Source organism: Ischnura elegans, chromosome X (genome assembly GCF_921293095.1).
Source record: "Ischnura elegans chromosome X, ioIscEleg1.1, whole genome shotgun sequence".
Classification (NCBI taxonomy): Eukaryota; Metazoa; Arthropoda; class Insecta; order Odonata; family Coenagrionidae; genus Ischnura; species Ischnura elegans.
This window is the reverse complement of record NC_060259.1, coordinates 81,732,305-81,744,664: the sequence shown is the minus strand read 5'-3', so window position 1 is coordinate 81,744,664 and position 12,360 is coordinate 81,732,305. Positions and strand designations below refer to the sequence as shown.

General features: G+C 38.2%; 1 protein-coding gene across 3 annotated transcripts in view; it reads right to left on the bottom strand.

Moving 5' to 3' along the window:
• LOC124171910 (ras association domain-containing protein 1-like) overlaps window positions 1–12,360 on the bottom strand; it is a 61,032-nt gene that overhangs the window by 23,821 nt on the left and 24,851 nt on the right. The gene's annotated exons all lie outside the window — the stretch shown is intronic.

Sequence of the window (12,360 nt, the reverse complement as noted above, 5' to 3'; positions counted from 1 at the left end):
GTTTATTCCCAACCAAGACTGAAGAGCAGTCCAAACCACCTCCTAACATCTTTTATATCCTTCTCGCTCAAGAACGTAACCGAAAAGTCTGCCACTTCTATTTAACTCTGTTATTAAAATACAACCAAATTAAAAAAGTCAGGAACTTCAGCGGCTTCCATATGAGGAACTAAAGAAACTTATTCATGTCAACGACTTAATATAGGTAAATCAGTGGCTGGAAATAGAAAAAGGGGTTAAGCTATATATTTTCCTGATCATTCGATCGCAAGAAAGAAATCGGAAAAATGCCATGGCCGACAATACGGGGAGATTAGTTTGGCTCCCCCTTCTCTCAAGACGAAAGGAAAAAATCGAACTCGCGACCTTTTCACGGCTTACACGGTTATCATATTAAAATGTCTTAGCGGCCGTTGGACGGTGGAGAATTCGGATATTTCCAAAAGCACGGAGGTAAGAACAAAGCAAGCGCAGCGTGGAGCGCTATGTTTGGACCCTACTACATGATTAGTACAACTTCTTGTATTAGTAAGCAACGTAAGTCTGAACAGCGTTCCGCAGTTGTGAACGACGTATCACGACTGATGCCTTGCCTACGCTAACGGATGAAACTCTAGCGTTTGAATTAAAAGGTCATAAAAGAACTGCTCATTTATATAACGCCAATTAGAGCCGCCACGCTTGAAATTAAGGTAAAATGTCGAAAGCGAGCAGTAGCCATACTGGAGATATTTTTGCATTTCTTTGGATTTAAGGTGAAAGAAAGGTGCAACTTAAAATGAGGATTTTTCCCAGATAAATACCAACGCGAAGAAAATGATGTATTCTCTCACAAAATGATTAATATATTTTCACTTAGAAATAAGAAATCGCAAGGTTATGTAGCAGATATGAAGGCACTAATACGATATACAGAAAAAGTATGCGCTCAATGTTTCAAGATCCGTGACGCAGACGGAAGGATTTTAAAGCACAGGAAGTAAGAGAAAAACGTGATAAGAACTGGATAAAAATTTTATAAAACTCATTCCCTCGAACGTTACCTGAATTTTATTCGTGTTTTGCCACGGGTGCATGCATTATCCTTATGACAAACTCTCCCTCTAATTTTACAGTCCACATTAGTTCTCACGAAGTGCCACAGTAAAAATCAGACGCGTGAAGAAATACAAGTGCTCCCTTCTTAAGTTCGTCCCACTTAAATGTGTCCATTAGCCTACTAAAAGTAAAGAAGTAGTAAGCCTGACGACATCATAGAAATTGCGAAGTCACAGAAACTAAAACAAGCGTCAGATGGTTTTAATTAACTAAAAACACGGAAAATAATTAAAACAAATTATTTTCTTCTTATACCTATAACCAAATAATTTCGATGACCAAAGCCGCTTCACGGTGAATGAATACAAATGAGATACTGACAAGAGGAAAGGTCTACTGCGTTTTGTTGCTTGTACTTACTGACAAGAGGAGTACCTGAGATTCCCTCCACAAAGCAACTACGTATGGATGTGCTTTATCGAGAAAAATGACCACTTCCATAATGACTTCACCAAACACTATGTGGAATGAGTCTAACACCAGGCTCGCATGAATTAGAACTAACTTTTTGCCAACCGATGAATATTAGGTCAATACTAGGTCAATATGAATTTTAAGTATGCTCAGGTCAAAAAATATACCTTTTAATTTTTCCCTAACTTACAAACCCTAAAACAAGATAATTTAAGCGAAGTGAACATTTAAAAGACGTTCTCAATTAACCAAAAATAAAATTTTACACGGGAAAGAAAAAATACATCAAACGGGAGCCAACGGCACAGCCGTAGAGGTGGCCAGAACATTTCAAATGCGGAAGCTACAGCCGACATTTATACCTGTAGACCATATATTTATTCTTTCTTCGACGGCTACTATGCATTGGTTGAACTGCGAATACAGAGACATCGAAAATGAAATATATCACAATTCTATTACGCACTTTCGCGATATGGTTCTCGCGACTCAAGTGTCACACGTTTAAGGGGCTGAAGTGAGTAGTTGTCGTACAAAATATGTAAAATTTTATTTTTGGTTCATGGAGAACGTCTTCGAAATGTCCGCACGAAATATTTACCCAACTTTACCAACCTCTAGACCAACGCCTCCGCCGAAGACATGGTCGGATAGAGCTAAGGCAGGTAGTTTTTGCTTTCGAAGTCATAAGCCGTAATATAGAGCTATAGAACGTAATATATAATTCACACATTCATTTTTCCTTTCCATTCGTATCTCCTGGAGTTAACCTATTAATAATTGCTTTTAATGAGGAATCAAGATTGAAAACAATCAAATTTGTGTTTCTTTCAAGTTTCCATTCTGATCTTTGGCGCATGCGCATCTCTAGTTACGGGATTGAAATGGAAAGTAAAAAGGTACGTATGAACAGTGGCCTTAAAAGAAACATCACTTTCGCTCAACCGGGCATTTTCGTGGCTAATCACTTGTTAAGTAACTTATGCTATCATCTGGAAATTTTCAGGAGATAGAGTAGTCCCTTTCCACAATTTTACGGTACATTCAATACGATATTTTACATCAGTATTATCTCGGCAGTTACACTCCTATGTATCACACATTTCTAAATGTTGACAATAGTTTACTCTGAATGTATGAAGATAATTCCGTCAGCTTTAAACGAGTAAAACATCGCAAAAAAGGCAAAATACGACCCGTCGTGAAGGAATGATAAGTAATCCTTTTAGCAAGATGATAATGACACGAATTAAATAAAAGAACAAGAAAAAATCACACTGGGGCTTCAGGCCATTCATCTTTCAACCTATAATAGCGGAGTATAACAGCGTCATTAGAATTCTGTGATTCCCTGAGACTTTAATCGGAGTGGGTGCCTGAGATACAAGAAGAATATTGCTCATTAATATGAATGAATAGTGAACAATGTAACAGGAAAACAAGGCCACTGAGGGCATAGGAAACTCTTTTCTTAAGAAACCATCACGGCCGGAAGAATACAAAAAAGATAAGGACGCTTATGTAGCTCGATAGGTTTTAGACTCGAAAGCTCAACGAGTTGCAATCGCGTTGATCTAAATAAGTTGGGAGAGGAGGAAGTGTGATTATAAAATAGTAGCAACACCTCTGGTTTCGTCACACATTAGCATAATTTATAGCAATGGATATCATTACATTATTATCACGTACACGAAAAATAACAGTAACTCATAAGGGACACTAGAGCAGCAGCTATTAAATATGATAATATGCATGTGCATGTCACGCAATCAACCCACAGAAATGAAAGCCAGTAGATCCAGTTTATAAACAGGAATGACAAGGAAAACTATTCATAAACTTATAGTAGAATATAGAAATTTTCTTTGTTGTTATTTATAACTTTTTAACTGATTGCGTATCGAATAGCATAATCAGCAAGTATGACTGTAGTATTTGGAACAAATCATTTGCCAAGTTTACCTGTTGTCTACATCTCCACGAAAAGTTGTTGAAGAAAATTGCTAATTTTCGCATTCATTCGTGGGGAAACTGCCGTACTGAGTTTACCACTCATAGCCGGGGCCTGAGATCATGCATCCAGGTTAAGTTGCTGCCATGTATAATCACCAAGAGCAAATTAAAAATCTACTACCTAAAGCTGGCAACTTGGACGGCTGAAGAGCGAAGCTTAAGCCGCATTGCATTAAGAAGTACGATATTGCGGAATTACGATATTTAATTAATGTTTCACTCTGATGTTTTTTTATACAGCATACAGGCAAGTATTTAAGAATTGCTGACGTTAAAGACGAAATCAGTGTAACGAAATTTAGCATCACTTTACTTCGTACACATTCGTTTCTACCCTAAAATGGCAGGTTTAGGCGGTATCGTAGCATATCATAAAAAATAATATTCTCATGTCAAAGTTCTTCAACATCTGCCTTCTTAGATTCAACAATTACAGCAAGAAAATTTCGTGAACATAAGCTCAGGCCGGATTTAGGATGTGGTTAGCCCAGGGCTCGTTTCGGTGGGAGGCCGGGGATGTCCACTTTTTCATGGTGTTGCAATTTGTAACGTAATTACAGGAAATGTAAGTAATACAATTACCAGCAAAGAGTTTTTTATCAGAAGCGTTAACCATTTATTAACGACAATACTGAATACACGTTGACCATATAAATAACCGAGCTTCACTTCGAATCCCCTCATACATGATTTTTTCTGTATTTCCGATTTTGTGGGATTTACCTCTGTAATGGCGGAAGGCTCATGCTTGGTGGGTGGCCCAGGATCACACCAGCATCCCGTAAGAATATCGAATCGGCGAAAAATAGGATAATTGACAACCTACGTGCCCGCACTCCGTAATATTTCTGCTATCGCATACTCACACAATCATTATAGGTATGCAAAAACAACCAAATATTAGTTAAGTGCACGATTGGCAAAGACTCCATTTGAAGTTTTCCGTACGGAATTTACACAAAGAAAAACAAAATACGCTCATTCACCGATAATTTGCCGAAATTTTCCAAGGAACCGTAAATTTTAATCCAAATGAACTTTTAACGCACAATTTTTACTACTCTGAGCGTTCCACACTAGCGTGGAGTAGTTCATGCGAAAAATGTCACTTGAACATTACCTTCCGACGAAAAACTCTCCGGGCAATATTCAACAAAACAAGTTTAACTTTAAATAATAGTAGCGGGTGTGACTTGGTGGAAATCCTTTATCGCAGGAGTTAAAGGAATAAAAAAATTGCTTTTTCGGCATAGTGATTGGTTGTGACATAGGTGACCGACCATGGTTCCGTTAACGCGTAAAATTTTCTCGGTGTGTAACCATGGTCGGACAAAATAAATCACCACGTCGAAAATGCAATTTTTTTATTCCTTCAACTCCTACAAATATTAATTTCTCTGTCCCTCTATGATTATATCAGCGACGCCACAATAGGGTGGTTTCCTATTATTTTTATTGCCCAAATCGAAAGATTTATTACTCCTGGAGTACGTATTTCACGCTATTAGATTTTTAAATGACCATATCTATTTTTTGCGATTAAATAAAAAGTGAAAATTTTCAAGCGCGCGAAAACGCGACGGCTATGTAGGAATGATTGGAAAAGTCCGTGTGAAGTATTTCTGGTTCCCCCTGCCGCCTTGTGAGGTGACCTTGGGGCGAGGCTTGAGCGCTGATACGACGCAGGCTACTAGCAGGTATCTGAGTACCCTGCTAGCAGATAGCGCTTGGCTTAAATAAGGATTATTAATACCTTATCAAACGAAGGAAACTTTCCGACCATAGGCAGTTTTAATAGTTGATTATTAAGACATGTTTCCCTGAGGTAGGTGTCTCATGCATGCAATGGTAATCTCAGGCGATGTAAAACTCCTATCTACTCGTATAGAAACTAGATCCCTGTGACGTCACGTGGAGCGGAATCGCATTGGCGCCAATCTGTCCTTTTTCAAATGAGGTTAAAATTGACCGTTGCCAGTCGTCTAAACTGGGATTTCTAAAACCAAATAATTTGTATATTATGAATACACTAATGGTGGGAAAGGAATCGCAATCATTGCATTTCGTTTTCTTTGATGAAGGAAACTACCCTATGGTAGGAAAAAGTCACCGAACGGAAGGGTAGAACCTGATTCGCCATTGCGGCCGCGAGGGATTAGAGCAATAGATTCGCAACAGAGAGCGGTTTCATAAATAACACGGACAAAGCAAAGGTTAGCAAAAACAAGGGTTATGTCTCAAAGTGAATAAGGTTGTGGCGACGGAAAAAATATATCGTCTTTCTCCGGATCGGAGACGAGCGGGTTGTTTGAGAAACCAGGAGCAATTCCGGTTTCCGAGAAATTAACGCGCAGCTGAGCGTGGCAAGGCTACATTAGAACAGGACTTGTGAGAGCATAAGACACTTAAGGCTTGACGCGACATTTACCCAAAATTATAGCATAAATACCAGCATGCGTGAAAAACAACAATGAAGCTTAGGAGAGAATATTAATGCAATTTTCAAATTTGTGTAGCTCCTGAATATGCCGTAAAAACGAAACTAGGATAGTTCTTCGAGACATAAAGGAACTATCATTCATGCATCGAAAGGACACGTTTGATGCAATAAAAATTTTCCAGGGGCAGGGCCGGATTTATGATGTGGGTGGCCCAGGGTCCATTTTTGTGGAAGACTGTTTCAAGGTGTTACAATTTGTAAAGTAATATCAGAAAATACACGTAACAAAACTTTCAGAAAATTTATTAACAATATAGGTACCAAATTGAGCTCTTCGTCTTCCTAAATACACAAAAAGCTGCGCGTGCCACTCGTGTTTCCGATGATACCGCTTGGCGTGCCACTGGTTGCGTTCAGAGCTACATTAAGAACGCCAACGGATAAAGTGTTTTTAACAGCAGCGTTAACCATCTCACGTCAATGTTGATGAATGCGTAATAACTAAATACAACCCATCTTCACTTTGAATCCCCATGTACAAAATGGTTTATTTCTGTTTTTTTCTCCGATTTTGTGAGCATTAACTCTATATTAGCGAAAGGCTGACGCTTTGTTGGGTGGCCCAGGGCCCGGAACCTCTCTCTGATCCGTTCCTGTTCAGGAGACTCGCGAAGCGCAAACAGGGAAAAATCTTTCTTTGTCTCGAAAATCCAAAAGGCCCATGGTTGCGATTCTTAATCGCGTAGACTAAATTCTCACTTTATATTCCATAGGGTTTACGGAGAGATATACTGAGGCAATCCTCTGTTATGGTATCAGGAGCAAATAAAGAATGATGGGATAATTACTAGCATGCAAAACTTAAGGCATCGGCTGACAAAAGAAATAGGACACCAAAGTCAAACCAATCCCTAGAGATAATAACGTGTCGTAGTGATGATGACTACTTGGAAACTTTCGCGACTGATTCCATAGACTAATTATTCCTTTTGGGGTTATAAAACAGTTTTCCGGAGGGAACTCATAAGGAAAAATAGCCTATTAATCTCTCTTTAAGTTACGAAACATCGTCTCTTGCACTGAGAAGGAAACATTTTTCAACGAAATGGGACGTGGAAATGTATATCCATTATCCTTGGTGATTAGTAGTTCAGACTGATTTCCATCCGGGTAAAGATGTAGATGAGCACGTTTAGAAGGTAAACTCAATCCCTATATTAGCACAGAACTCACCAAAATAACGTCAGCCGATTAACTAAGTTGATGCCCTGGTGGTCCACGGTTAAAAAGAAATAAAAAATCTGCATCAGTCATACGGCGTGATTAATAGAAAACCCTGACGTTTCCCCCGACCCCCGGGTCAAATAGAGGACAATCTACAAGAAGAAGTGAACAGCAGGAGTCGCGAAAACATGGGGGATCCTGATAACAATACGATAAGACTCTATATGTTTATTTCAATTCAGCGTGACTGTCGGCCATATATTTGAAATGGCAGTGCGCATCAAAACCTTCATACGGCAAGAAATTCAATAGTGCGTCTTCATCAGCATTAAACGGCAGCACCTTTTTATGTTTCTGAACAATTATCTTACACTGATTATATCTGACTCCCTAAGTAGAGTCGTAACATTCATATGAACTGCTTTCCCAATTTTTCATCTGCGGATTGATTTCACGGCTGAAATATCGGTACGCATCACATAAATCTTCATAAAACGGATTTGCGTCCTACTTCGAATCGCAAGGCCGATGGAAAAATCCATAGGAAACATTGACATAGTTGTTTATATAAAGCCCCCACGGGTTTATCAAAGGCTATGATCTTATCTATGAAGCCGTTATGAAGGAAGTTGAAAAATCAATACCATTCCACCCTGTATAGGCTTTCATGTCAGCCACGAATCTCCGTCGAGGATAATATAGGTGACAATGTTCAAAAATGGGACCTTTACACATTAGAATGTCACAATCTTCGCGGGACTTTTTATTACATGGACTACATCAAAATTTCTAACAGCGTGAGCTTAATAGGTCGTTTTTTCGAATCGGTAGTTCACCTATTAGAATATTAATGTGTAGAGCGATTTTCAGCTACCGAGCATGTCCAATAGCATTACTATCCGGGATAATTGGCAATATGTAGGGTAATAGGTTGATAAACGACATCCTTAATACCAAAGCACCACATGAAACAAGCAACCTCGTAAGGGTAGCATACCTAAGCAAAAATCGGGAGAGCCGGGATTGAATTACGGCTAAGCCATATTATTTTTTCATGGCACATTTCATCCTTTATATATATCCTTAACACCAATTTTCCCGTATATTTTAAGTCAATACAATTTTTTTTAATTTTTATAAATACAACTTTTCATTTACTGCATCATTAATTATCTTTTAAATTCAACTTATTGACCCCATCTTTTCTGAGTTTTTTTTCAATCAGCTGTGCGGTTAACACTGCTAACAATTCGTCCATAGACTTGATATTGCAAAAATAATATGGGAAACTTTAACCAGAGCACGATTTTTTCAATCATCGACCGATGATCCAATAACAGACGTTAAATATATCGGTCAATAAACGACAATCTTCATATTTGTAAAAATAATACAATAACGATGAATCGGGCAGTAGAAATGAACTGCTGTGTTTTATTTACATGATATAAAACCAAAAAATCTGAAAATATCTCAAGATTGGTTCAGTAAAACAATTAATAAGGACAGCGATAATGAACAAACGTTGGAAGACTCTGCTGCGAGGAAAAATCATTACAATTATTCAATCTATCCGACAAATGCACTAGCTCTGATCGTCCAACGATCTATTCATCGAAAAAATTCCCTAGTCGAAAAAATCACACCTGATTAACAATGAGAATGGAATAGTGGTGTTAAGTCTATTTCCGTGAGGGTGTTTCCTTTCCAACGGAGCCCAAAAAAGTTTCATCCGTTCCTCAAAACATTTAACGCTCACACTAGGCTTTTACATTACTCTGCTTTGATTGTTAAACCCTCAATCAGTCTTCTGTAAACTCTAGTTTTCACAAGCACTTACATCCCCAAAAATCTAACTCGTAACTATCCATACGGCAAATGTTGATGCCAAGTATTCAATAACCATACAAATGCCTAAGTTTCGCCTTTAGATGCCAACAGTTAATTCCACTAATTTTAAAAATCATCCCCAAACTAATTCGTCCGATCCCCAAAAGCAAGGCAGAATTCGGAGATAGACCCGTGCCCAAGTTTTAAACTCACATCCATGGCTAGAGGTATTTTACTTCACACAACTTGTAAACAATGGTATTTACCGGAAATGATGAATGAACCTCGATTGAAAAAATCCGAGTTTGCTCACTGTACTCGAGTTTGCGACACATTCTCATGAATTGGCTTTCATTTTTACGCCGTCACGGTTAAATACTTACTGCAGAAAATAAACTTTACCGCTAAAGGTAGACCGAACAAAACCTCATATTTATACTGATGACGAATGAAAACATACCTGCATAAATGTACCAAATATTTTTTTCCGAAATTACACTCACGAGAGAAAAATTGAAATATTTTTTTCACATTCGCTCTCATGGATGAAATACATGCAAAAGTGAAATTTAATTGCAACGTAAGCTAGTTGTATCGTACAAATATCACTTTGATACATTAAACTTTATTTTATGTTATACCACCAAAAATATGCGAATAACACACCCAAATAATACGAATCAAAAAGTCCAACATCTCCGCCACCGAAGTCAAAACGGAGCCATTTGGTAAATTTTCTAACTAGGTGAATAAGGATTTTTAAAACCAGTTAAAATACTATTACAAAGCCATTCCGTTGCCACCTCTCTACTCCAGTAAAAACTTCGTGTCAAAGAGATTAATACAATTTAAATTCTCTGCTTAGATTTTCACAGCAGTTCTACATAATATTTTTTAAACGTCGGATCCAGCTAGTACTTCGACGGAGCACCTTCTCTCGTTTCCAAGCATTCCGCACCATTTGGTGCAATTAATAAAACCTTTTCATCCCATAAGTAACGCAGAAGTGTTAGGAACTAAAATAATGCTCCATGAAAATTGAACAAGTAAATAATGCTTCACCACTATTTTCTACCGATTCGCCATAAATGGCGGCCATAAAAGTGACACCGACTTTCAGGGTGAACATGAGAATTTACTGCGAAGAAATTCGACGATAAACCCAGGAATACTCCCCGGGAGAGAGGGACGATCTCCCGGGTTAAAGTTTTTGCAGGGAATGCTACCCTCTACGATAAATACAACTTAAATTTCTCTCACGTTTGGGACTTGTAGCCATGCATATACACCACCTGTACCCCTTCAAAAGTATACAAAAACTATAAAATTTTAAAAATTTAGATAAAATTTTGGGAGGGGTGATCCCTATGACGCCCCCTGAATCCGCCAATGACGGAGTCAATGTAAACCCCTCTCAAACCAAATCTTAAGTTTCAGCGACGAGCTGGTGAGAACGGAGACGTAAGACAAGACAGTTATCTTCGCAAGTCCAGCTATCAGCTGGAAAGCAGACGGATATTGCTTCCCGTCCGGCGGAGAGATAAGAATTCCCGAAGCCGTAGAGGAGAGCACAGAAAGGACCACGCCGTTCACGAAGACATTGACTACTTTCAACGACAAATCACAGCAATGAGTCCACAGAAATAAGAGAAAGATACCGCACTCCCTAATAATGTCACCATAATGGTTGTAAAAGGTCCAACCGGTGAAGTAGGAAAGGGGGACTCAAGCTTAGCTTTCAGCATAGGACAGTGATGTTATAAAGTGGGATTCAGCAAAGTTACGCCGAAACCCGAACCAGCGACATACCCAAAAATCACTGAGAGCAATTGAGTCCCATTGATTACGAGAGGCCTTTATTCATACTGAGGAGAAGTCCCATGATCTCACCACAACCACAATTTTCACTCTGTATTCTTTACATTGTGAGTGATTAAAACGATTGCTACGGATTTCACGGGGTAATAACAATGTATATTTCGCTATATTTCACCACTCTGAGGTACCGTAGCTAAAAATTCATTGAAATGAGATATCGACTGTTACAATAACTACAGCATGAACTCGGGTGCTGAAGCGTAAGAGACCATAAATCAAATTTCACAGCCTGAGAATTTGAAATATAAATAAGAAGACTCCAACACGGTGTGCATACGACTTACGGTGTTTCGTGGAGGTTAGAAAGACGAAGCTGAATAATTGAGAAGGCTATTATTTTAATTTAAAAAATTGTGTATGAGTTCAACTATAACTACATAGATATACTTGTCATTTACTAAGTTGGAACATGATAAGATGAAAATTACCTCAATCTAAACCGGTACTTAAGAATGAATTTAGCATCCAAGTATGCCTCAATGAGGGATTACCTCATACTTAAATAGTTTCACTGTTCAACATCAATTGCAAACAAAAAAACGTTTACTATCAGGCATAACACCGTTATATACACTTTCCACAGAATGACAAAACCTGTGAAAATTTTCTGTATATTTATGGAATCCTAAGGAGCCAGAATATTTTCAGATTAGAAAAGCTTAAAAATTTTTACAAATGAATGCTTTGATCACATACATCACACATACTACATCGTTGATACATCCTCCTCATCTATTTTAAAAATGACAAACAAAACAGTGCAAAACTTGGGAACTGCAAATTTAAACACGCGTCAAATAGAACACGGAGTCAGAAAACATCCCGAGATGAAAATAACCACGAAGGAAGAGCCAGAGACTTCGAAGCACCTTAGCTGACGAATCGATGACAAAACGAAAAACAAATAATGATATTTTACATTCGCATTAACCAGTCATTCATGATGGAAAATGACTCACGTTAAAAAAAGACGATCAACTGCATCACCACAGAACGATTCACAATCCACAAAATGGAAACAGTGACAATTTTAAATTTTAAACCGCCATTGGGAACAACTATGCATCACATCCTCACGCAGCACTTACCTAACTTGTCAATAATGGATTATACATATCGTAATTTTTTCCAAACTCACGTTCATAATCACGGTTAAATAGAAGAAGTACGGAAAGTACGTCCCACGTCAAGAAATCCGATTAACTCACATTAAAAAGCACTTCTATCATTACAAAAGACATCAAATGGAAGCCCAGAGGTTACGGCGCGCGAAACGAAAGGGTTTTTACATTCAAAATACATTAACCAAAGGCCTACAACAGCAACGAAAAAAAACTTCCATCACAGGAAGTAATTATCCAGTAAGAAAATTGAAAAACACACTGCACGCAAGTTGCCTGCTGCGACATTAGACCGATGCATCATTAGAATATAATTCGATTCATTAAATGCACGTTAGCGAC